The 27,892-nt window shown below is 36.1% G+C and overlaps 1 protein-coding gene across 4 annotated transcripts in view; it reads left to right on the forward strand.

Annotated features, from left to right (window-relative positions):
* The window catches only part of Erbb4 (erb-b2 receptor tyrosine kinase 4), a 1,229,537-nt gene that overhangs the window by 602,511 nt on the left and 599,134 nt on the right, over window positions 1–27,892 (forward strand). The gene's annotated exons all lie outside the window — the stretch shown is intronic.

Raw genomic sequence — 27,892 nt, forward strand, 5'->3', positions numbered from 1 at the left:
AAAAAAAGACTAAATGTGTTTGTACAAACACCTCTTTCATTTTATAATTTAAATCAATTGATAAAAATAAATGAAAAGAATTATACAATCTGAGGTGCATGTTTTTACTGAGTTTTAGAAATGTGTATATTTTGGGAATAAAATATGGATGTATGTGTTTGGTAGAACCTAAAGTATTTAATAAAACATGGATATATGTGTTTGGTACAGCCTAAACTATTTGACTATGAGTATATTTTTCTTTGGTCCACTGAATTTTCTTTCCAAATTATTTTTCCTAAGGCAATATCCTAGCATAATGTGGTATAAAAGAGACAGTTGCAGAAGAGATAAAGAGGCTCTGAAACGATCCACAAACACCAGAAAATGTGTCGAGGACCAACCTCGATAGACTTGTTGAGGAACTAGTGTGACTACCCATCACCAATTCTAATTTGTGATTGCATTTCTCTTGTGTAGTGTCTCTGTCTGTGTATCTGCCTGTCTCTCTCTGTCTCTCCTTCGCTCTCCATCTCTCTGTCTCCATCTTGTCTCCCTCTCTCTCTGTTGTTTGTTGTTGTTTTTCAAGACAAAAACCCAAAAGACTTCTTGCTCTTACAACTGGAAATTTATGGGAGAGTCTTGGGTCTCTCCTGATTGCACAAACGGGGTTGTGAAGGTTCCTTTTCTCCTCTGCCCATGAAGATTGGCTTCTTGGCTCAGGCAGGTTGGCTGCTGAGAGTTACCAGGCTGGTAACTCTGTGGACGGGAGGGCAGGGACCCGTGGGGCCTTTCTCCCTCAGCTGAGTGTGGTGGGATCTGCTTTTCTTCCTTGATTATATTTTTAGAATAAGGACAGTGTCTTAAATTGTCTTTATCTTGAATTTTCATAAAGATATTAATGAAAATTTTAATAAACAATATCTTAGCCTAGGATATACAGGAACACTTAAAAATCTTTTACTATAAGATGTATACCTGGCAAACATTTCACAGGCAGAAACCTTTCACAAACTCCATCTGTCTTTATTGTATATTTCTAGAATATGCGAGTTGAGTGTACATAAGTGGCTTACAGACACTGCTTCAGAAGTTCACGAGGAGCACCCGTATGGGGGCCCCCTCCTGCCCCTCTCTTGGGCAGGAGTTTCTTTCCCCCAATAAACATATTCTGCTCATAAAAAAAGAAGTTTAAGTTTTTTAACTTAGCTCTTTTATATCTTACCATTGCCCATGTATAGTTACTTTTAATATTTGTTATCACCCACCAGATGAAGATTACATATATACATATATATTTCTAAGGACAAGTGCAGGACATGAATCACATAATTCATTGAAGCAGGTTTAGTTGTTTGAAGTTCATTTCCAAGGGCCAGGTAGATGGCTCAGTAGAAAAAGGGCGTCCCTGGCAAGCGCAAGGGTCTGAGTTCAATCCCCGGTTCCACCAAAAACAGCAGCAGCAATAACAACAACAAAGTTCCTTTCCATTTAATTGCATTTCTGTAGTGGAGCTGGGCATGCCTGCCCTTTCCTGAGCACCATACCTACTGCAGATTTCCGCTCGCTTTCCCTCCCAGCGACGTGACCTTGGTTTCTGTGGTATCCTGTAGCTTCAAAAAGTAGCAGAATCAAATACATGATGACTACTTGTCTAAGATAAGAAATGTAAAATATTTTTGCTTCTGTGGAAGAACCAGCAATAAAGCTAATTAGTTAAAACTCTTGGGAATTGCTCCGAAGCAGTCTGTGATTAAACACAAGACTTTATCATGGAACAATTAAGTAAATTTGGCCTCAGGTATCTTTCTCTATCCCCAGAGAATGAGTGATTAGTGCTAGTGTAGCCCTGTAGTTTATTGCAGATTTATCTATTTTAATTGATTCAGGTTGATTATAAAGCTCTAATGGAACAGTTGATGCAGAGGACATATTATGTTAATATGTAAACCTCCCATGTGTTATCTTTAATTTCAAAAAGAGAACGCTTAATTTATCTGGGTGTTCTGCAAAGGTGAAAACAAATAGTAAAATAAAGTGGATTACAGTAGATTTCATGATGAACAGTATTTTCTTAGGCTAGGCTAGTCTTGAAGTATTTTTAGACATCTATAGGTAGAAATGGAAATGTTTTCAGTTCCAATTTTATTTTCTTAGTATTGATTTATTTAGTTAGTTAGTTGGTATAGGGTCTCTCTCTGCATGGTGACCCTCCCGTGTCAGCTACCCCAGTGCTGGGATTACAGGCATGTGCCACAATACCTGGTTTGGGTGGCTGGCATGCCACGCCCAAGGTTCTGGAACCTGTGTGGCATGTCGTTGTGGGGATGGAACCCTTGTGCTTGCCAGGCAGGCGCTTAGTCCACTGAGTATCTACCTGGTCCTTCAGTTCCAATTTTAACTATTAGTAAAACGAATAATTGGCCAGATAGAAGACCATTGTTTTGTTGACATTTCCTTCATTACCATTTATTTATTTATGATAGGATATTATTATTTATAATTAAAAATTGTAATCCCAAGCACTGGCATTTATTATTTTTTATTTATTGAGACCAGCATGGTTAATGACAACAAATGTGCTGATTTACAAGGTGATTCTTCTTGTAAATTCTGAAGGAGAGGCCATGAGGCGTGTGTTGAAATGAGTCATCCTAATGTCGATAAGCAGCCATATGACACTACTCATGCTTCAAGGATGTAACTCGAAACAGACACCTAAAGTGAGCAGAGTACAAATTTGTAACTTACACTAGCTCTCCCTTAGTGAGGGCCTCGCCCTCCGCTCGCTGTGTGCGTCTCCCTCCCGTTCGCAGTGCACGTCTCCCTGTGAAGTTGCTCTGTGCGCAGAGTGAGATTGGAGTCCGCAAGTCAGATCAGGAGATAATGATTGTTCAAAATGGGGCTAACTTTCTACTTCAACCCTTCCCACATATTTTTAGAATCTTCTATAAATTCACTTAATACCAATCAATCAATTCAAATCATTGTGTGCAAGATTTTGAAGATTAAATTTAATCTTCAAGATCATCAAGATTAAACAAAACTGAGATAACTGTTTTTCCTTAGTATAAATATTTAGACTGCAATTCCTGTTTCTTTTTTATGAGACTTAAAAAGAATATTTAAGAGTTCAAAGTCAACAATACCAGTTTTTTTATCAGGTAATCCCATAAATGCGTGCATTTCAACATAGTGTTGTGATTGTTGTATTATATATATGAAAATTTTCTCATGTACTGAAAAGTAGAATTGCAGCTGGAATAAAACTTACAAACCTTGTATTATCTTAACATTAGAGATAAATGACTAAAAAGTTGAAGCACTTTGCCCACAGTTATATAGTTAAAGGGGACAATTTGAACCATAGTCTGGTTGGTAAGAACTAGCCCAAGGTCATTCCACCATGCTCTTTTATTATCCCATGTGTCTTTCTCTCCTTCCATCTGTTCCTCTTTTTTTTTTTTTTGCTTTTCCTTTTTTCATATTACTGAAGTGTTTACTAATGCCCTAGAGTTGTCTTGGGAACTTTCTTAACTTTGGTGTCAAAACGACCCGACCCGCTCTGGTTATAGATGAGAAAGATGTGAGTGTGGTTCGCAGCTCAACCAACAAAAGTCTGGTTAGCAGCGCTCTGCAGCCTGCTGCATACCTGGAGACTTGTGGGGACAAGTAGGGATGGCCTGAGCATCTGCACAGGCTCATCTTGTCCTCACCTAGGGAGTCTCCACCTCACTTGACTTTGTACAGGCAACAAAGTATCCGTTACTTTGAGGAAGCCTAATATACTCTGGAAGAAAAATGTTGTATAATTCTTTCAACAGCTTAACTGTCCTTACATATGATAATTCATAAACTGAATACAATGATTTCAGGCCCTATTCCTTAAAGAATTTGAATAGTGTTTTGTTTTGTTTTGTTTTGGTAAAGTGCTCTTATCAGTTCTAACCTAAACAGATTCTTATATTTTTTCTAACACCTTAATCAGACTCTTGTGTGATCCACCTTAGCAGGTGATGTGATGTCCTCCTAAATTTCTGTGTTACTGCAGCTGGTGCTTATCTTTATCATTTGTCCCAATTTTGGTTCATGGCTTTCTAAAACTTGTGTATTTAATACCCATTTGAAATGCTTGGTGCTTATTTTACTTTTTACTCTCAATATTGCCCATATTATGTTGGATTTATGTAAACCTTAACAGAGTCTCTGTTTCATCCTAAAAACTTGGTGTATTCCATGGCTTCAATGAGGATTCACCTTTGTGTTAATTATTCTGTTGTTGCTAAAACAGAAATTTCTTTTAAAATATGGTCATAAACTTTTTTGTTTGGTAGAAAAAAGCTACATCACTAACTTGGATCCAAGTTCTGTTTGAAGGGATTATTCGTTGGGTAATAATATACCTGTGTTTTTATTTGGCAAGTAAGAAAGAGCAAGGCTAAAGGATGAGAGTATAGGAAATAAAAAGGAAGAAAACATTCAGCCACTGGACTCACGTAATTGCTTATGTGGCAGGTAGCTAAGGGTAATCCTCCGTCCTATGCATAAACATCTATATAAAACAAACAGATAGTACTCTGTGTAGTGTAGAAAACAGAAGTGACTACTTTTATTTACTCTGATTTGAAAATCTAGAAATGATTTAAAGTCATGCTAAGTTTTGCTAATAACTGAGAAATTTTGATTAAACAACAGTGAGTCAAAATAGTAAGAAACTGGAGGTGTGAAGCATTCTGAGACAATACCTATTGCATAAATTTCATATTTTTCTGTGATTCATAAAAAATGCAAAATCCTTTCCTTTTAATTGTGGACTTTTAACTTTCCTACAATCAACATGAAAATACATGTTTTTAGTATTTTTCATGTAATATTTTTGAGAGCCGACAAAGCAGCTCTTAAAATGATACCCCATTTGCTTTACTACTAAGCAGTAGAAAAAGTGTCATGAACAGTGCCCCCAAACCATTGCCATTAAAACACGAGAGTGTTTTCATTGAAGCTGGTACTGTACATCAGAAAAATCAGTGATGCCTAACAGAGATTGGTGTTACAAGGCTGTGGATTGAAGAAAAGGGGAAGACAGTTCGGTTTAGAGGCAAAAACTCAAGAAAATGACTTTTTAAAAATTACGATTTTTATTACACAACTGTGGTATGTGTGTCAATATGGATAATCCTCACAGATTATATATAATTTAAAATATAATTTAAATGTAATTATGTAAGCTGAATGCAATTTCAATAAAAATTGATACCTTCTTAGACTTCAGCTTGTTTTGCATAATTAAGATTGCTGCAGAAAAAAAAATAAGTGTGCTGATTCTAAATGGTTAAGTAACTTTAGCACATTATTGATGAAGGGCATAAAATAATGTAGCTAGGCATGATGATTAAATGTAGAGTTTTAACTAATAAATGCAGGACTAAAAACGTGTTCTACTTTCCTGAGAGTTCAGTCTAACTGAATTCCAGATTATGCTAATTAGATTTCTCTAGCTAGACTCATTTGATGGGAGCTGGCATTGCACTGTGTGGCCATTACCATGGTCAAAACGTTCTGTACACTTGATTATGTATCAATAAATTCTACTTTAAGTCCTTTCTTGGGAGGTTTTCCTCTGTTGGTTTGTTATTAAAGCTAATTTGGCCGTCATCCTTGAGGCGGTCGCTCCAAAATGTTGCTGTAGCTTTGGCAACTCTATCTTATCAACCATGTTTATGAATGATAATTACAAGTTTGAAAGACAGAATTATTTTTTTCTGTGATGTTGACTTAATACTTTCTATCTTAAGTGCAGCTACTTAAGTATTATCCATAGTTCTCTATTAGATCCTTGGACTTCAAATAGATTCTTGGTTTTATCAGGTAGCTGTTTGCCAAACAGAGCCAAGGACTGGAACGCTTCAAGAAATCATTAAATACTACTAAGTGTGGGATAAAACGAACAGGTGGTCAGCTTTGAACAAATTCAATGAAGGTTAGATTTTGAAATAATTGTCTTTCTGTAGGTCTAAAACTTATTCGGAAAGATTATTGTATCTTTCTTTTTAGAATCTTATTGATGGAAGAAAGGCATTATAAATTGAATCTTAAGCCCATTTCACTCAATATAGTACAAATTTAAAAGTCATTTGTGTATAAAATACAATGTCAGACATTGTGAGGTTATTGTTTAAAAATATAACCTGTTGTCTAATAAAATTTTGCAAAATTTGAATATTATTTACACTAAAGTTCACTTTATCTCGGTGAGCATGCATTTGCTATTTTTCAGATGATGACAAAGTTGAGATGAAATTGTGATGTATATATTTATTAACAGAATTTTTTTAAAGGTAGCTGTTATATTTGTATTCTGGTGGCTGAATTAGAGAAAGTAGAGCTGGCTGTAATTTATTTATTTATTTATTTATTTTTATATTTAGGAAAGGGTCTACAGGGTGTTCAGGGTCTCACTACTAGATCAGACTTGTAGTGATTCTCCTGTTTACAGCCTCCCAAGAGGTGGGACTGCAGGTGTGCGCCACCACGCCCAGTATCATTTGCCATTTCAGCACACTCTGGGGGCAGAGCCAGCATGGCATGCCTGGGGATTGAACCTCCAGCCCCTGTGCCTGCTTACAGGTGCTTTAATCTGCTGAGCTATTTGGCTGGCCCTTTAGAGCTATAATTTAAAGAAGCATCTTTCAGCACTAGAACATTTGTTCAAATGTGACTGAGAGAATATTTTTGAGGGTGGCATGTATATATGGCATATGTTAATATGTATGGGTCATGTATGTATTATATATACATTGGTTTTTATAATACAAATTATATTGATATTTTATACTTGTCATTCATTAAAAATATTGCCAATGATTTAGTCTATATATTTTTTTCTTTCTCAAGTAAGATGTTTAGTTTTACATCTTTCCTAATGCCTGTAGCAGTTTTGGGTAAAATATTGTGATTTGGGTTTAATTTTAGAAAATGTAATGTTTTCAGTATAACTTTGGCTAACAAAGAGTTTAATATTCTATTCCTCTTGAATTAGATAACACGATAAACAAATTATTTCATAGTTGTACAAGAGCAGTTGGTTATAGAAATATGATCAAGCATCAGCAGTGGCCTTGGATCTGTGCATTACAGGTAATAGTGTAGGAGGAGGAATTGTGATACGTTTGACATAATCAAATTAAAGGAAATATTGTCAATAAGAATAACTAAAAAGTTGATCAAAAGTATTTGTAATACGAAAAATCTGTACATATTTTCATTTTTCCATGTAGGATAACTAATATTTTGTATTGAATGTAATTTGGTTCCTGAGAACAGTTTGTGAACCATAAAATATTATATTTATAGTAAAAGTTACTATCTCAGAGAAAAAGGAAAATTGTGTCCATATGGGGAAAAAGAAGTGTCTATAAAGACATTTTAACCTTAAGATCCCCCAATTATATCAGGGCAAGACTCTAACCAAGAATGAAAATAAAGCAATGTAGAAGCTTTACTACTGCACAAGTAGGTTAAAAGTGGCAGTGAGAAAGACAGAGGAAGAGAGAAGAGGGGAGAGCGGATTGCAGGATGGAGAGAGGGAAACCAGGCTGGTTGTGTATGTTTTATTTGCATGAGTGGATGCTTATCTATCACCCACCACCACTACAGCCATTCCTGTCTGCCTGTACACCTAGCTCTTTTTCTTTTGCTTTTGATAGATATTTTAAGCATTTTAATATTTTAGTATTATACATTACTGCCCACATCATAGATGCTTAGTTTACAGATATCAGCATATAGACCCATGGTGAGAATTCTACCCATTAAATGCTATTTTCAAAAACCTGGTTGAGATTCTTAGGACCATTGTTTTTTAAAAAATAATTTTATTGAGAAGCAAATATCAGTGAGACAGTTTCATAACCAATTACTGGCATAATTTCAATAATTAATACATTGCATATTGTTGTCTTAGTGGTTATTCATTGTACAAGATGCAGACATGATATCCTGTCTCAAATACTATTATGACAAACCTCTGTATTCATTAAATTAAGAGAATGGAGCTGTATATCTATCCTAGCTATTTTGAGTATACAGATACAAAAGTGTCGTTCATTTCTATCCCACCGTTTTGGTTAGTTTTGCCAGAGAAGGGCATTCTGTTGTCATTTAAATATTGTAGGTGCTTGAATTCAGCAGAATCTCTCAATAGAGTCCAGTAGTACATAATAATAGTGGGTTTTCCGTAAGACTGGCAATGTCCGCAAAGTTGTTGACTTGAGCTTTTTACAGCTAAGCATATTAATGTGGCTTTACTTTTTATGCTTTGTTTTCATACTTTTCTGCTGGATGGCTAGGACCAAGATAAAGTAAGAAATGTAACTTTTGTATCTGATAAAGTCAGTCAAATCCCCTGAGGATTTAATCTGAAACTTTGTACCGCAGTTTGTAGATCCTTTGTCAGTGTCAGACATGTGGATGAGTCACGGCCATTGCTTGACCAATTTGCTCTCTGTGAAAGCCTGAGAGAATGTTTTCTCTCCATGTGACTCTCCTTGGGGACCTAGCTCTTTTTCTGATTGTGGTATATTTCATATAGTGGTGTGAAAAATCCAGTTTAAGAAATAGATACTTATATAATTTATACTGTAAATTGTCTTCAGAATGTATATTTTAGGGATCATGTAAGTAGTAAATAGCAGATGTTTTAAACCTAGAATATCCCCGTGTCATCTTTCTAAGCAATAATATTAAATAGTTGGCATGGCTAGGAGAGAGACCAGCTCAGACATTCCAGAAGACCTGCTGATCCTCACTGCCTTACGTTCTAGTCACGAGTCAGACCTGTGAACAGCAACAGCCTTGACTTAGGCAGAATATTCTCACTGTCTGAAATGCACAGGTGTTCCTGACTAATAAATTCAGTTTCGGAGGTTGAGTAGAGAGAATCTGATAGCAAGTACTGCACAGTCAGAAACTGCTTGCTTCTAATTTTCATATATCAAATTGTAAGATGTGGAAAGCAAGGGACACCTTTGTGTCCTTCCTTCTTTATACTTTTATGCTGCATGTAAAGTGCTGCACATATGACACACATGCTGCACACTTCACAAGACAAATGCATAGCTTAAGGGGTTAGAGAAGGCATACACCATTGTAACTATTAGCCTACATCAGGAAATAGAACATTGCGAGCTACCCACGGAGACTGCATCTTGATCTCAAAAGCTTTTTCTCTTGAAAGCAACTGCCACTCTTTATTTTATATGAATTGCTTGTGTTTCTCTGTAGTTTAATCACCAAGTGTCCATAGACACTATCATTTTGTTTTGTATATTTTTGAAGAGTTTTGAAAAATTTCTTTGAAGACTTTTTTTCCTATTTTCTTCCCATTGAAATTAACCTAGTTGAAGAGCTAAGATTTTATTTTGTACAATTTCTCTGAACCTGGGTTCTACTAATTGTACAGTCATGGCAGAGTTTAATATTTTCCTCTGTTTTCTTTTGTACTTCCATCAAGTTGGCAGCTCTAGCCAGAGACTGTACCACACGAATATTTAATCTCCTTGATGAAACAGTAGGTGGTGGAGTGTTCTTTCAGCAGGAGGCTTGTAATGTCTTGTCATCTAAAACCAACAAATATTTGACATTAGCCTGCTTGCAAGAGAACAAGGGTCTGTCGCTTGCACTGGGAAGATGTGAGACCCCATAGCATAGCAACGAACATAGACTTCATTCTACGTTGGTTCCCATCGCCTCTCGTAGCAAATCCCATGAGTGTGACTTAGAAATAGCAAAAGGTGGGCAATGCTACGGAAGATGGATTTGTGTTACAGGTCAGAAACTCTGAGCTTACAAAATGTCAGTCTTCTAAATGGAACTGCTAGCAGATTTGTCTTCTGTCATGCAAGGGGAATTACCTTTGCATTACAGTGTTGCTTAATTTATAATCACTCATAAAAAAAGTTAACAAGAAAAATTATAGAAGCCGTGCAGAGATTCCATGAGGCATTGTCTACCAACATTTCTTTTTTTGTTACTGAAAGTTTGCTCTTATGAGACATTTATGCTGAACACTTAGGACTGTTTGCTCATAAGGAATTTATGAATGCAGTGCGCTAATTTATAGAATTACTTTTAGAATACTTTTAAGCTTATCAGAAAATTATGAAGTACAGTATTCCCTATAGCTCATACTCAGTTTTTCCACTGTTCATTTCTTACATCATCACGGTATATTTCTCATATAAGTGCTCTGATTTTAGCATTTCTTTCTCACTTACTGGTTTGAATACTTTACAAAGGCATACTGCTGTATAGAAAATGCATATTTGGGTCCCTACGTAAGTCACATGTGGAAACCTGCTGCCCAAGAATGGTGTTGGGGTAAGAACTCTTAGAGGTGACAGGTCATGATGGTGACATCTTCATGAATGAGACTCCCGTCTTCTTAATAGAGCTCCAGAGAGATCCCCTGTGCCCCTGCCATTTGTAAACACAGCAAAATAGTATCTTTCTGAAAAAGAAAAAAGCTAACTCCTTATGTTCCAGAAATATCAGAAATCTTCTGTGCTTTAAATGCTATATAGTCTATAGTACTTTGTTGTGGTAGCCCGAACAGGATAACATGCCTCTTCTATTGTTGGGTAACTAACTCACTGTTATAGCTCATATATAAAAAAGGATGAATCCTTGATGATTTTTTCACATACACATATTTAAGAAAGTTAATCTGTATTCTTATAACCTAAAGATGAGCAACTAATATTTAATATTATTATAAACATTTAAATATTGATGGGGCTCAATTAGATATTAGTATTACTATTTCTGAGACTCAAATTGCTCCATCTGTTTTGACATGGCCTTAGTAATTTATGGTAGCTTCCTTATTATCTGCTATGGCCAGAGTCTCCAGGCTCATCTTGTCCACTTTTTGTTCCAAACTCAGATTCTAAAATATGTTTTTAGCTCAGACCCATTCTGTAGGAGCTACATCTCTGGGAGACAGTAAATAACTTCTTAGGCATTAGGTAATTGTCTGTTCCTCTGAAAAACTTTATTAATGTCCCCATGGCAGAGTTACGGGCTTCAGTCTTATTTATTCACATGGTATTCTTCTATCTCCTTCTTAAAGAGAATCCTTATGATAGTTCCATTGTTGTATCATAAAGTTTTATGACCTTTATTGCTCACCATATCTGTCTTTCACAGAAGTTATGACCTACTGAGGCTCTTTATCATGTTTTCCACACTTTCTGTCCCCAGATCACAACATACTTTCTGATATACTCTAATTACTGCATATGAGGAAGTGAAAACAGATAATTTAAGGAGGTATTTATGAAGTCAATGTATAGTTTTCACCTTGTGACGAAAGTATAAGCCAACTTAGAGGATACTATGGTTTGTTGAGACTGATCTTGCTGCATAGTCCAAGCTGGTCTGGGAAGCCAGGAATCTGCCTGGTTCAGCCTCCCAAGTATGGGATTACAGGCGCACATCACAATGCTAAAGTTAAAGATATCATAACGATTTCTTCATGAATTTCCAACAACAGGGAAAGGCTGAGGAAAAGATTTGATGATGAAATTGCTTACTGGAGACTGTGAACACATACAAATGTATATACAAATGCATCTCTCAGTAAGATATGTCAAAAGAAACCTGCAAATACTCAGAAATGGAAGGGGATAATGTGTAAAAGAATATGTGCTAATTTTAAAACAAGATAAATAAAGGACACATAAAATTAAAAAATATTGTGTTTAAACAATCAAAGATAGAGGAATTAGCTATGATCTCAGGATAAATCTTTATTGGAAGACACTCCTTTCTTTGGTGTTCAGTGCTGTGATCTTAGACAGGCTGGAAATTACAAAAGAAGCTGCCACCATGAGAGGGAATTGTGTCTGCATTTTTGGTTTTGTGGGTTTTTTTGTTGTTGTTGTTGTTGTTTGTTTTGCTTTTTTACCAGAAATCTTCAATGGCTTGGAAACACTTTTTACACTGTAGGTGAACAGTAAACATCTGGAATATTCACTGGATGAGGGGAGGGATACATAGAGGTGGCTGAAAACAGAGTCTTAAGGTCTTGCATGTGAAGGGAAGTCAAATATGTATTTACTAAGTACATACTGTGTGCCAATTTTGCTGTACAGTTTTGCATATTTTCTAAATTAAATGAAAATATTTTCTTACATATTTCTAATTAAAAATCCCAGGTTCAGCTAAGTAATATGAGATATTCCTCTAAGATGCAACTTTCTCCATTCAAAGTGCTTGCATTTTCTACCGCTTTTCTGGGGAGAGGCATTAGTAGACTCAGAGTCAATCATTGTAGGATCATCTGAGAATAACTTCATTGTGAATTTATACACAGACTCCCATTTGATTCAATGTGTGGGTTTTGGAAGGTCCTTGCTCTCTTACCATCTAAGGCAATGCTGATTTCAAGGCCCTTTGAGAGATTTAGATACATATTTTTTTCAGCAGATTTTGCCTTTAGAAGTTTCTGAAGCATATTGTAGTGCCTTTTAAGGACTATTCCTACAGAACTGATGTTTGTCATAAAGAAATCATGACATATTTTTCTTAAATCCCAATTCTACACTGCATTACAGTGCACATTCCTTTAAACAGGGAGTGACTGTCACCATTGTTTGAAAGAAATTGGGCTATTTTACCTCAGGAATAAGATCTTATTGTGTTTTTGTGGGAGGGGTTGATATCGTCTTATTTTAATATTTCCTTCACTTTTTTCAGTGTGACTCTGCACAAGTTTTTCTACTTCAGTTTTTTCATCTTGGTACAGAGACAGTGCCTAGGGCAACGTGACTAGTAGGTAACATAATGCACATAAAAATTCCTCACATGCACAAATCTAAATACAAGTTAACAATAATTATGTAAGATGAACAGCCACTTAGAAGCTGATTATTTCTATAAGGATACTTTAATATGAAATACTTTTTAATTGCTAGTGTACACGTCACTGGCTTCAATATTTGTCACCCCGATTGCTCCATAGATGTCTTTAGAATTACTGCCTCTAGGTCGCACTGGCCATTCCGAGCATCATCAGTAACGTCAGACCTTGTTGAAGGAGATGCCTGAAAAAAGTGTTTGTTGTCTATAAATTAATTAAGTCTTTTGTTCTGTGCTTTTGTGGTCAAATGTTTTGGCAGATATTAAAGTGTATTCTGACATCCTGTCAGATCTGTGTCTCATACTTTGCCTCTCCTGGTTCGGAAATTGCTCACCCTTTTCATTTAAAAATAACAGCAGCATCGTCATGAAAGCAGTCACCTTCTCACTTTGAATTCTCAGTGGCTGTTTCCCATATGCTTCTCAACAGCTGCTGTCAGACGTCACTGCATGAAGGGCCATGTCAGCCCCTTTTAAAGTTTGAAAGAGAGAAAAAAAAAAAAAAACACATTTATGAAGGACCTCGGATGTAAAGCTGTCACTGTCCATTGTGGATTGAAATGGAAACAAGCAGTTTAACTCACAAATGTTGTGCTGATTCATAGCTATTGTTTTAGAAATGGAGAAACACATTTTTATGGCTGTGTAGAGAGGGCAGCACGTGTACAAAAGGTTAAGATTCTAAATACCCCCTAAAATAATAAAAAGTAGTTTCCAGTGGCTGCTCTGATCCAGAGCTTTGGTTAAGCAACAATAAAATAATCCATTTTTCAAAATATTCCTCGAATTTGTGGTTCTAACTATGAGATAAGAAATGTCCAATCCATACAGGTAGACTTGAACAGCTAAGAATGAAGCCCTATAGAACCATAAATGACCAACATGTTATAGTGAGATTTTTCATGGCTCTGTTGTACAGTGTGTGGTAAAAACAGGACCCAGTATAGAAAATGATGCACTGTAGTGCTGATTCTACCGCCTGTGCTTTCTATACAGTCAGTCAAAGCAACTTTTGTGTATAAGGGACTCTGCAACTTGTCGAAGTATTTCAATCTACTTACACGTGCACAGCTGTAAAGGCAGGTGCTTATTGCTAATAAATCACCATGAATATTTTCTTATTTAATTAATACTCTAGTATTTTGGTAAATCAGTTTCATAGAAAAAATTTTCCATGGACATGGGGAGAAGCAAAGAATGGATGGAATGATCTAAGCATATTACAATTATTGTGCACTTGATACCTCTTATTACTACATTGTAGTAGATAATGAAATAATCATGCAACACCCAATATGCAGAATTAAATAAAAAATAATGAGTGGAACACATGCAGGATATAATATGTGTCATATTCTGACTTAAAACCTGCCAGGAGATGCAGCTTCATTGTCACTTGCAGCTCACTGATAGGGTTTATATACGAGTCTGAGAGTAATTTATTTATTCTGGTCTCTGAAGTCAAACTTATCTGCTAATATGAATCTATATTTCACCTGCTTCCCAGTGCTAGCATCACCACCTCAGCTGCACCTGAGGATCCTCATGGGAAGGTGCAACCTGAATTCCTCCTTACATGTGCACTGCACAGTGGGGTTCACAGCTACAAGATTGTAATGTGGCTGCGGCTCTAACAGGAGGTAGAGCTCAGGTATTAATGTTAGGAATTGGGAAGAGCTATAAACACAAGTGATGATTTCTTATCTTACCTACCACTCCCTGCTACACTGCCCAGTTCACACATGTTCACACTGCAGGAGTTGGAAACTTTAGTATCTAATTAAAAAAACATGGGATAGCTGTATTGTTTTATAAAGTAATGTAATAAGCTAAAATAATTTTTAAGTTTATTTATTTACCATTTAAATATTGCAGGTGCATGAACATCTCTGACAAAGCTAAACCAAAAAGGGGTTACAAATGAAGGACCATTTTGTATCTGTATATACAAAATAGTTAGGATAGATATACAGCTACTTTCTCTTAATTCAATGAGAAGAAAAATTTGTATTAAGAGTGTTTGGACAGGATATCATGTCTGCATCTTGTACTATGAATAACCACTACGAAGACAATAATATGCAATGTATTAATTATTGAAACTGTCCTACTAATTGGTTTTGAAACTGTTTCATTGCTATTTGTTTCTCAATAAAATTAATAAAAATATTTATTTATTTGATTCAGGGCCTAATTACTTTATGTATATTTTTGTGGTCCAAGATAATTCCTCTTCTGCCACTGTGACCCCAGCATGAGTTGAACATTCATGTCATACATGATAAAACTGATTCACAAAAGTATAAAATAATTTACCCAATGTAACACAGCTGAATGCTGGGATAGGGACTTGCACAATGTGTCCATGTCTTTCAGCTGCTTTAAACAGATCTCCCAGAGGGGTAGCTTAACAAATACATTTATTTTCAAATAGTTATGGAGCCTAGAAATTTGAGATTAAGGTGTTAGTGTTGATTTCCTCTGTGATCATCTTGATTGCCTCGTACATGACCATTTTCACCTTCTGTCTTTCAATGGTTTAACCCTCTGCACATGTCTAATTACCTAATTCCCACTTCTTTTAAGAACACCAGTCATATTAAATCAGGGCTCCCACTAAAGAACTCAGCTTAACTTAATTATCTTTTTAATGAAGATATCTCCAAATGTATTCCCATTCTAAGATATGGGAGTTAGCGCTTCGACATGTAATTTCAGGAGTGGATCATAATTCAGTTTAAAATAGACGTTCTAAGGCTACATCTTTATGTACTCTGCAGGACTAATTTTTAATTAATCAGTTTTAATAGCAAATATATATGTTGTCACATAATTTACTACTTGAAAACTATAGAAAATATTTGTAAATATTTGCCTAATTAATTGATAAGCATTTTGTAAAGAGGAAAGCAAGTTTGAATAAGTTGTGCAACATCAGTAGCTAATTTAGACAGAAGATAAACTGAGATATGTCAACGTGCAGCAGATAAATTTGAGCAATGGCCTACATTGTGCTAGCCAGTTTGCTTCTCTATGAAAGAGAATGTCAATCACCACCTGCACTATGTAAGTAATAATTATAAATCTTTATGTTTTTCCTCAATCACATAGAAGTGTTGACATCCATAAATTTCTGTTTGGTTCACATTGAATTGATACCTCAGTGAGGTTTAACGCAAAGATTTGAAAGTAGGTTTAATACTATTTCATTCATGCAGTATATTTAATTTCAGTTAAAATTTGTTTACCCAGATCGTTGGAATGCAATGTGTATATCTCAATGTTTATTTTTAATTTATTTTTTAAAATATTTATTTATTAATTATTTTATTCATTTTATATATTAGTACAGGGCCTCACCCCACAGATCAGACTCATAGTTATCCTCCTATTTTTAGCCTCCCAAGTACTGAGGTTACAGGCACACACCACCACGTCCAGTCTTAATCTGCCTCAGTGTACGCTGGGTGTGGGGCTGCTGTGGCATGTCAGGGACTGAATCCCAGTCCCTGCATCTGCCTAAGCAGGCACTTTAATCTGCTGAGCTACCTGGCCAGCCCAATTTAATGTTTATTTTTAATATTCCATGTTTAAATAATTGGATAAGGACAAGGACTACTTAAAATGTAAATATGTAGTTCAGGATTAAGATGTAGTCATATCTGTATAAAATCAAAGAAAAGATATATATATGTGTGTATATATATATATATACACATATATATGTGTGTGTATGTATAATCAGGAATAATAGTATAATATAAAAATATCAATACTTGAAATTGAAATATATATAATTTTCTAAATATACCCACAGCTCAGATATAATTTTTATAATTTTGTAACATATGTTGTATCAGTTACATTTAGAAGATATTTTAAAGCAAAGGATTCATGAATTAAGCAATACACAGAACCAGGGCAGGTTTAAAGAGCTCCTTCTAGTGATTTGAGCAAGCAGTTCATATGGAGAGAGAAAGAAGAATCATAGAGAAATGGCTGAGTTCGATAGAGTTTGAGATTGGCTGTGTTTGGATATGGTGTGATGAGATATCTGGCTTTCATGGATTTTGCTTGATCATGTTGCATCATGTTAATTCATTGCAGTTCCAGTGCTATGATTGGCTGAATCTCAGCTGCATTTTACAAGAATAAATTCTGAATTGTAATATGCTTTAATACTGAATTAGATTGCAGTTTGATATGCAGGAAATCAAACTAGGTAGCTTTGCACCAAACTACATTTAACTTAAAAAACTTAATTCTAGAAAAACAAGTCCATGGTGTAGAATAGATTAGTCACAGTTTACAGTGTTAGGATACAATATAAGACACCCACAATTTAAAGGAGAAGAAGCTTAACTTTCCTCATTGTCTCAGGTGAGTCAGTCTGTGGTCAGCTAGCTCCAACAGAAACATCATGACAGAAGGGCATAACAGGACAAAGAAGCTTAGTATATGCCTGCTAGGAGACAGAGCAGGGGAACAGCAGCAAAGAAGAAGTGGTGAGAATTCAGATACAGAAACCAAAGTCATGCCTTCATGAAGCTACCCCAGACATACTTGTAGTATGCTTTAATTTTTTGGATGACTCCAAGACCAACCAACTTGATAAAAGTAAGCATAATTGATACTTCCTACCCTTTGCCAATTTGACAGCCATAAACACAGTTCGTTAAAAATACTTAATTTCCAAATGAACACAAAGCCATAATTCCTCCTAACATGGTGTATCTTGCTTGCAAATGAATACATGACAATCCCTTCCTCAAAATCACAAGTTTCAGAATTTTTCAAAAGTCCCTGTGCAAGTCTTTTCTGAAACTCAGTGGTAACTCTTTTTTAGGAAGTTGTCTAAAAATCATAAGCAAGTTACAAAATCCCAAGGTACAATTACTTGAGGTAAAACTTCCTATTCTAGAGAAAATGGAGGGCTAGAAAATAATTGGACCAAAGCAAGACTGAAGTCCAGGATGGCAATCATTAAGTCCTGAAACTCCATATCTAATGTGAAGAGCACAAAGGGATAAAATTTCAGTTCCAGAGAGTTTGATCCACCCCATCCTATGGCATTACTTTTTCGACCCAGAATATCTTTTCTTAGTCTGGCCTCCACCACAGCCTACAGCATTTCTTCGAAGACATTTCAAGTTGCTAACATCTGTTGCTCCTTGTGGTCTTCATTCCAACTTTTACTTTATTCCTATAGCTTTACACTTCCCACTCAGGATCTCTTTCTCCCAACTTCCTTTTGAAACCTGAGTGGAAGCTGCCTGACCCCACCATTGTGTACCCTGCATGTCAGTGAAACCAGCATTACATGGATGATAACAAGGTCTGCTATTAGAGAGGGAAGTAGCCAGACCCCCTTGGCCCATGGTTACAGTGTCCTTTGAATAGCTGAATGGCTGAGCATAGCCCAGTGAGTTCTAAGAAGCCAATTCCGTAGGAGGCACTTCTTAAGCAGGGGTCCCAGGTTCTCACCTCTCAAATAGAAATGTACATTCTTACACCTTGTGGATTATAAGGAGTCCTGTCTTACCTTCTAAATATTTTTCTTCTTATTCTTGTACATTACTTCATTTTTAAGGACACTAATATCTTTAGTAGCAGTGTCTCCTTTGTCCCCAGTATTTCATATGGTTTGTTTTAGGAAAAAGTTAAACTTAAAATCTGGTCTCCAATTCTATCAATCTGACTGAACGCAACCAGCAGTACCCATACCACAGCCTAAATGTTTGACTGCCTGTGAATTACCTCTGGTAGATGAATTACTCCACCTTCTCTAATCTGAGTTTCTACATAATCTCAGGCCATGAGCAAAATAAATCCTAATTTCTAGCCAGAGTGTAACACACATGGCTTCTAATCTAATTTCCAATGGAGTCCTTATTCCCAACTAAAACTGCATGAATGTGGCCTTTACTATTTGCATTCATATCAGCATTTTGATGTTTTGAACTCCTACCTGAATTCATGAACTTACTATGTTACAGCGTTCTATTGCTTCTCTACCCAGTATCTCCAAACCTTTCCAAATTCCCATAAATCAGTTCCAGAGCCTTTATTTTTTTTATTTTTATTTTTATTTTTGGCTTGCTTAGTCCTCCCTAAGGGTGGGCCTGGCACAGCATGCAGTGCAAGAGATTGAACCACGGTCTCTGCACACTTGTCTAAGCTTGCCTAAGCAGGCGCTTTAGACTGCTGAGCTATCTTGCCAGCCTTCCAAAGGCTTTAATTTACATGGTCAGATTATACAACATTGACTTTACTGTCCTATCAGTCTTCTGTATTGGTGAGATTTCGCATCACTAGAACATAACACCTGATATCCATAGTTTTAATTTTCCTTACTTTTCAAGTATTTGTTCCATGGTTGGCTGGCTCCAAGGTAAACCGACCTGGCACATGGGCACGTAGGCCCAAACAAACTTAGTTCATGGTGCCCTAGAAGCAGAGGAGAGTGAAGAGCAGGGAAATGCTAGAGAGGGTCCAGATATAGACCCTGAGGCTGTTTTCCCATGACAAAACCCAGACACATCTGGAAATGTGCTTTAATTTCCTGGGCAGTTCTCCAACCAAACAAGTTGACATATTAAACTTAGTTGTCACATAGAGTCTTGGTAAGGTCAGGAAATGGATGACTAGTTGGAAATATAGACATGAGAAGAACTATTAAGAATTCTCCAGCCATCTTACAAAAATACGAAGAGCAAAGAAAAAGATGGTTTCTTCTGGAAAGTATTTAAGGACTTTGCTTTTCAGAGAGACTAGAGGCATTCATTGCTAAGAAGTTATGGGTCAATAGGTAGCTAAACAGAGATGTGAGGATGGCTGACAGACTCTGAGAATCCTCATAGCACTAGCACCCGAGAGACTGATATTTGTTTAGAGTTAGAAATTTTGCTACGAAGACTTGGAACAAGTTTTCTGTCCCTTCAGTTCTTGCCTGCTGAATATAATGAGTATGAGTTCTACTCTCTTGCCATTACGTTCAGGACATTTCACATTTCTCTTTTTCCAAATCTAATTAGATCTGACTTTGAGTTGCTGCTTGCCAGGGTGGCATAAGCATCAGAGCTTTAAACAGTGGGAAAACAGAAAGTGAATTTTCAAAGCAGAACACTCTATCTCTACAAGCAGTAGGACCATGTGTGACGTGCTTATTAATTTTTCTTGATATTATGTCATATTTAAGAATGGTCCCTGCTACAGATACTCCAAGATGTGTCATGAGAGACAAGAACAGAAATTAATTGCATAAGGAAATTTAGGGGAAAGCCGTATTGATACAGAGACTATAGTTTACTACCACATTTGTCACCGTCAGAGAGTATATCAGTCCTGTAGTCCTGACCAAGAGTGAGGCCACTATCCCATCCATGCCCCACCCTCTACTAGAGCTCTCCCCTCCTAACCTGTCTCTCTGATTCTACATATTTGTTTAATTTCAAGTCAAATGACTGAGATAATCCTTTATTTAGTGGCTGGACATCCCTTATTATGGAGTGTATTAGTATTATTTGTGAACTATGTCTAGTTGGGTATGACTACCAAAGACATTGGAGTAGAATTTAAGAATTCAAAACTACGTTAACTCAGTACAAAAGATTTTAGCAAAATAGATGTTTTTCCCAATAGATGCTTACATTTAAAAAGTAAGGAACAAATATGGATTTGATGAAGAATTTGAGTAGGAACTTATTTATGAAATAGCTTTACATTCTTACATTCTTAGCCTAATATATAATTACTTTTAATATGTATGAAATTGTGAGGTACGACAGCCACTCTATACCTCATAATAGAAGAAGAAACTTTAAGGAGCTATTATATGTTTCTCCAAAGGACCACATTTGAGAAAACCAATGAAATAAGAAAAATAGATTAAAAGAATCAATAGTAGTTTAAAGATTTGTGTAATTAGCTAAGGATGTAAATCAGTAGCATGGTGCCTACCTGGCAAGCATGTAGTTCCGAGTTTGATTTTGGGCACCTACACACACAAAAAATGGTGTGAAATTAGATACAAATTTAAAAATAGAAAAGTAACCTTTCTGGAATGATCTACAGTTAACAGTATAACCTGATAAACTAATAAAATCATGCTTAATATTGAAATAGCATTTGCTAAAATTACCTGGAAGTATATAAGTGTACGTTTATGTAAGTTCTGTAAACATAAAAGTATTAATTTTTTTTTCTGTATTTAGGACAGGGTCTATAGGATCTATAGGGTCTCACTACACAGATAGGACTCTTAGTGATTTTCCTGTTTTCAGCCTCCCAAGTGTTGGAATTACAGGTGCACCCCACCACACCCAGTCTCACTCACCATCTCAGTGCGCCCTGTGGGCAGGGCCACCACTATAAGCCGGGGATTGAACACCAGCTGCTGCACTGTGCCTAAGCAGGCACTTTAGTCCATAATTTTTTGAATTAGTCTTGTTTTCTCACTAGACTTGTAGGTAGTACACTATAAGAAGTTGATCACTTCTTTCATTTTCTGTATCTCTCATTTGCCAGCATTTATGCTGTAAGGCAAATACATTGTTTCCTGTGTTAGAAGAGTTTTGAAACATTGAATGTTTTAATAATTTTAAATTGTATTTACTCTTTGAACAAAGCATATGTAGAAACATACATTGACAATGGAAATCAACCAGTTTTACTGAACACACGTTTACTTTCTGTGCAGGAAGATAAGTCTTTAAATAGGAATTGGCACTTCAGTGAACAAAATATGGAAGAGTTTCTGGGAATAAACTATCTCAGTCAAACTGAAAGTCAACTTCTCTTTGTAGGGCCTTCTGATGACTTCCATTTCCTATCTAAATAATTTTACATGGAAAACTGTATCTACAGAGACCTTAAACATTGCTTCTCACATTTTAAGTCCACTGCATTCAACAACCAGGAATGAACATCTGTTCAGTCTGCTCAGAGTCTGTGTGGAGAGCTATCACAGACAGACACACAGACAGACAGATAGGCAGACAGACAGACGAAGACATACACACACACATACAAACTCACATACGCACAGTGTAAAGAGCTTTCTAACCTTCTGGAATAAATTGTCAATTGAGTTCATGAGACAAAAACATGAGGTATGGAAACAGAAAATGAAAAGCAATAGATCTTATGTCATGGTTTTATTGTTATTTTTTTTTCACCCAGCTGGTCTGAGAAAGTTCATCTGCCTGACTATTATAAGATATAGCAGCTAACTTCTGCTAAATACTTATTATTTCCTAGCAACTTATTATATCATTTGGTCCTTACAATGGCTGTGCAGTTGAGATGTTGCCATCTCTTTTTACAGAGAAGAAGCTAAGGGTCATTGAGATTTGACAAATTGATCAAGTTCATAGGGTTGCTACATAAAGAAAGGCTAGGTTTTGAGGCCTGGCAGACAAACCCATATTTCCTACCCTTCTACCCTGATATTGTAGTTCCAAGAGTTTAACAGCAGTTCCCATTTTTAAATAAAGTTCAGAGACTGTTAAAATGTTCTGTTACTAATATTCTTTAGCGAAAGGAGAGGAATGTGAATAGTTGGCATCTTTATCTGGCCTTAGGAGATATTGGTAACACTTAATTTACACTCTTGGATATATCTTCACTCTTTAACAAGATATGCCAATAATTGGTTCAGCCAGTGTTACCTTTTTCACATTAAGCCATCCTTTTATTATTGTTTCCTGCAATTTTATTTTCAGTCAGTAGCTATTACGGCTCATATTGTACTATAGAATCTTCTTTAGCAATATTCCAAAATGATTGTGCACAGAAAGGTTTTAAGAACAGATGAAAAATATGATAGATGGCAGAAAGCAAAAAGAGAACAAACAACCTCTAGACATAAAAGATTGGAGCAACAAATCTTGCATTGAGGGATTTGTGATCATCTTTCATTTCCTGTGTTCTGCATTATTTATTTGGGTAGAACAAAGAGATGTAAGGGATAAGGTGAATAGGATCTTCAATATCATTATCAAATAATTCACTCTGCAACTTCATATAAGGAACTTAGTTCAAAATGCCATGAAACTGAGAAAGTAAATAAGACCCAAAATCTACAATAGATATTGTGAAAGGAAAAGAAATTGCTCATGCAGAAAGAACAACTGGGATTAGTAAAAGAAGAAAAGAAGCATGGGGGGGATATACATAAGATAGGTAAGACAGTTATAATACCAAATTCTTTACTTCATTGAAAAAATGGTTTTTGCTTATATTGTTTGATCAATGTATGCTTATTTTGTAATCTAAACACCTAAGTTGAATATAACAATATGCACTATGTTAACCATTGTTAATCTCCTGTTACCTTCTTTTGAAATTCTCTATTGTTGTTTTCATTGTTTCCCTTTCTTTCTCTCTAAAATAAAAAAGTCAGGCACACAAGTGTTCCCAGTATTGAAATATAATAACGTCCAGAATTCATGTATCAAATATTTAGTTATACGTAGTATTTATTGTGACCAAAGAATAATACATAGTATGATCATGAAAGAGACTCAATGTAAAGTCTCAAACTCAACTGTAATAACCCAAAATCTTTACAAAGAATAACTGTTGTTCTTACTGTGACTCTTTATAAAGGTAGCAAAAGTATTTCTAAGAATAGTTTAATACAGTCTCTAGAATGAAACCTATACTTCCTTTGAAAATAATACAAGCATATATTCATTAACATGTGAATGCAAAGTTCTTCTTAGTTATTCTACACATATAAATTTTTATGACTGGGCCTATTTGGAGCGTCCTCTTAGTTATTGCTCGAGCTTCTGTGTTCAGTATTATTCTTGGATCTAACCTATCACATGTACTAGAGCCCTTAGCTTTTGTATGTTTATTTGCAGCTTCTGCTAAAGTTTGGTCTAAAGTACGTGCCAAGTAGCATATCTGTATCAATTAATAACCAGAGAGAATTCCCCACCTAAGAAAGTCTGCACACTTGCTCTTTAACGTTGCTTCTTTCTTATAAAGCATTTCTTTTGCGTGAGTGCTGTATCTGTATTCTGTCTCCCAGAAGCATCCACATAGCTCGACCTCCCTGGTATAAACCAATGGTGTTTTACAGTTTTTTGTAGGAAGAGTCACTTGCTAAATGAGGTTAAAGGAATGACAAGAAAACTGATGACTGTTTTGGCATTGGCATATTCCAGGGAAAGACTTTTTTTTTTTTTTGGAACCAGAGATTGAAATCAGGGCCCTTGTCCCCATCCTCTATCTTCAAAATTTAATTTATAGCTATCATTGCAACCTGAAGCAGTTAATAATTCAAACATTGAAGTTAAATGATAAATTAGTTTTATAAAATTACTTTTATCTTTTATAATGACAACATTTTACTTTTGAGATTGTATGGTCCCAGGATACTTTTCTGTCTACATTCTAAGAACTGAAAAAGTTTGAGTGGGGAGATAGCTTGGCAGTCTAAGCACCTGCCTGGCAAGCTCAAGGACCCAAGTTTGATCCCAGGTACCACATGCCATGCTGGGTTATGCCAGCCCAGAACAATGAGGGAGCCATGCTGGCCACCACAACGGGGTCTGGCAGCACACACCTGTAATGCCAGGTCTGGGGAAGCTGGGACAGGAGGGTCACTACCACTCCAAATTGCATAGTGAGACCCTGTATCAAATAAATAAATGAATGATAATAAAAAAAAAAACTCCAAAAGTGAGTAATTGAGCCTGTAGGGAAACACTGAAGAAATAATGGTGCTCCCGAGTCAACTCCTATGGCAAAGAGAGACATCACGTGAGCTGTGGCGTCCGCAAGGGCACGCCTCTGGAGCCTGTGCGTGCTAAGCATCCATCTCTGTACTCCATGGCACTCTGTCCGCAGTGCCCGCCCGCGGTGGCTCACGGTTCCTAACCGACGTCGACTCTGAGTCATTTAGACATCTCTTCCTTTGCTGTTCTTGTTCTACTAGCTTTCTACTAATCTGGGTGATCATTGCAGCATGCACAACTGTAATAATTGTGAGGCCCCGGAAAGACTGTAGATGGAATCTGTAATAGTCTATGTCTGTATTAAAATTGATCATTTTCAATATTCAGTATTGTTCATGGATCAAGTCTATCTCACATAGTGAAGTCCTGCTAATATGTGATCCAGAAGCCATGCCAAAGGGCAAGCCACTATCAATGAAAAGCTACAAAGATTTCTGTGTATAAACAGTGCACAACTGTTAGTAACTTTTTTTGCTCATAAACATTTTCTTTTCTTTTTTTTTCGGAACCGGAGATGGAACTCAGGCCCTTGCATTTGCCAGGGAAAGCTCTTATCCCACTGAGCCATCTCTCTGGCCCCAACATTTTCTTTACAATAGAATTATTGTAAACTGAATGGGAATTGTTACCTAAAATGTTTTCTCTTTCTACTTTCACTGAGCTTTATGGTTGCAGTTTGGGGCTCCTTAGGACTATGGTATGATGTAGAAAAAAATGGCCCCAGCATGCAGCCTCTGTCCACCTGATTCTGGCCTAGATTGTAAAGAAAGTAGGAATGCTGGACCCTTATCTAGCATCTGTGTACTTACTCTTCAAACTCATATGCCTGCTCCATCAATCTGTCCTAGATGTGTGAATATGAATTGCATGGTCCTCTGCTGATGGGACAGAGAAACATGATTTTACAGGCTCTGGATAAACTGTGATTCTTCTGGGATCACCAGGTTGGAGGAAGAAATGAAAATGCAGTCTTGGGAGAACGTTTTACTTGCACTCACAGACTGCCTGGCAGCGAAGATCATGGCCCGAAAAAGGCCAACGTGCTCAAGAAATACTTGAGCAATTCAACTCTGTGTTTTAATTTTCTGACTGTGGCTAGTATATTCTTGCAGTATGTAATAATTCCATTCATTGTAGGGAGCTGCTGCAGATACGTAACACATTTCTTTCTTCCCCTTTGCTCCACCCCTTTCATTTTGCCAGCAGCAGATTCACTTTTAGGACCTTATAAAGTTAATTATTATATATACAGATAAAAGGCAGACTGAGGCAAACAACACATACATTGCATAAGACAATTACATTAATTCAAGGTACACTTTTAAATAAATAGTCCTGATTGCTACTAGCTTGAATATACAGATCAAAAATAGGCACAGAAAACTATTACAATAATATACAAGTGGGAGAATAAAAGATGAACCTAATATACTGACTTGAAAACAGAAAGCATGGATTAACTTCAACAAGAAATGCAAGACCGCTGTAGGGATGGGGCATGAGCAATCTGTCTTTGATAGGTGCATCTGAAAAGTATACTAGACATCCAGATGGAAACAAAGCTTTGGAAACAAGGAGGGGAAGAGCCGATGAAGGGAGGGGGGAGAGAGGAAAAAAAGAGGAATCAAGATGTATCATATACAGGTACACGTTGCCTATGATGAATATGATATATATGCATATATATATCCAATAAAATTAATAAAAAGCATGTTCAGTAGCCAGTTAGATTTATGACTACAGTGTAAAGCAGAGTATAGACATAAAAATTTGGATTGCATCAAATTTGAAGCAGATGAACATTACAAAGAGGGTAAGAGTACAGAGAGAAAAAGGTGAATACTGATGTTTCTGAAATACTTAAGCACCTCTCTATTTTTGGTGTTTCATTAAATTAATATATGCTGACATAACTTTTATGATCATCTTGATCATTTTATTAAAGATGATAACTTCAAATGAAACAACCTTTTTAATGACTGTTTTGTTTAAAATATGTCACAGGCTTTCTAGTAATTGACTGATACTATAAAAAACTAAATTTAAATATTAGGTAGTAAAAATAAAATATTGTGAGTATAATAAGTTTAAAGATAATAATCTTTTGCTTAATACATGCTGTTTATAAATATATCCCCCAGAGATATACAGAACTAATATTCTTTGATAAATGCAACGTTATACAGAAACACGGCCATTAAAAATCTGTCCTAAAGTCTACAACCTAACTCAGCACTGTTTTATTTGCAATAAGCTTACGAATTTGCTTTTCCATGTAAAGTTTGATTGATGTTTATGTGTGCTTACATAATTTTGCTCTGCCAAATGAATGAGACTTTATTCATTTAACTGTATTCCAATCTCAGGTATGAGAAATGTGTCACACAACAAAATCCAGTGTTTTATTTTTGGCACTCCCTCTGCTTTTTATTTATTTTATATATTTTTTGTATTTTAGTAAGGGTCTACAAGGTACTTGTAGTGATTCTCCTGTGTTCAGCCTCCCAAGCACTAGGATGATAGGTATGCACCACCAGGCCCAGTCTCAATCACTCTCTCAGAGGCCCGGGGATTGAACACTAGTTGATGTGTCTGCCTAAGCAGGTGCTTTAATCTGGTGAGCTATTTGGCCAGCCCTAAGCTATTTGGCTGGCCCTTAGCTTTTTTTTTCTTTTAAGTAGGACAGTTTCAGTAATTAATTCATTGCATATTGTTGCCTTCATAGTAGCTATTCATAGTACAAGATGCAGACATGCTGTCCTGTCCAAACACTATTAGTACAAATCTTTCTTCTCATTGTATTAAGAGAAAGTAACTGTATACCTATCCTAACTTTTTTGTATATACAGATAAAAAATGGTTCTTCATTTGTATCCCCTTTTTTTGTTTAGTTTTGTCAGAGATGGGCATTCCATTGCCATTTAAATATTGTAGGTATGTGAATTCAGCAAAATAATCCACTATACTCCAGTAGTCCATGATAGTAGTGGGTTATCCACAGGACTGGTAATGTCAGAAGTTGTTGACTTGAGCCTTTCACAACTCAGCATATTAATATGGCTTTACTTTTTATACTGCTCTGCTGGATGGATAAGACCAAGACAAAGCAGACCTATATAAAAGAAATGTAATTGAGTTCAATCCCTAGTTCTAAAGAGAGAGACAGAGAGAGAGAGAGAGAGAGAGAGAGAGAGAGAGAGAGAGAGAGAGGAAGAAGAAAAGAAGAAGAAGAAGAAGAAGAAGAAGAA

This window comes from Octodon degus, unplaced genomic scaffold (assembly GCF_000260255.1).
Source record: "Octodon degus isolate 3935 unplaced genomic scaffold, OctDeg1.0 scaffold00016, whole genome shotgun sequence".
Classification (NCBI taxonomy): Eukaryota; Metazoa; Chordata; class Mammalia; order Rodentia; family Octodontidae; genus Octodon; species Octodon degus.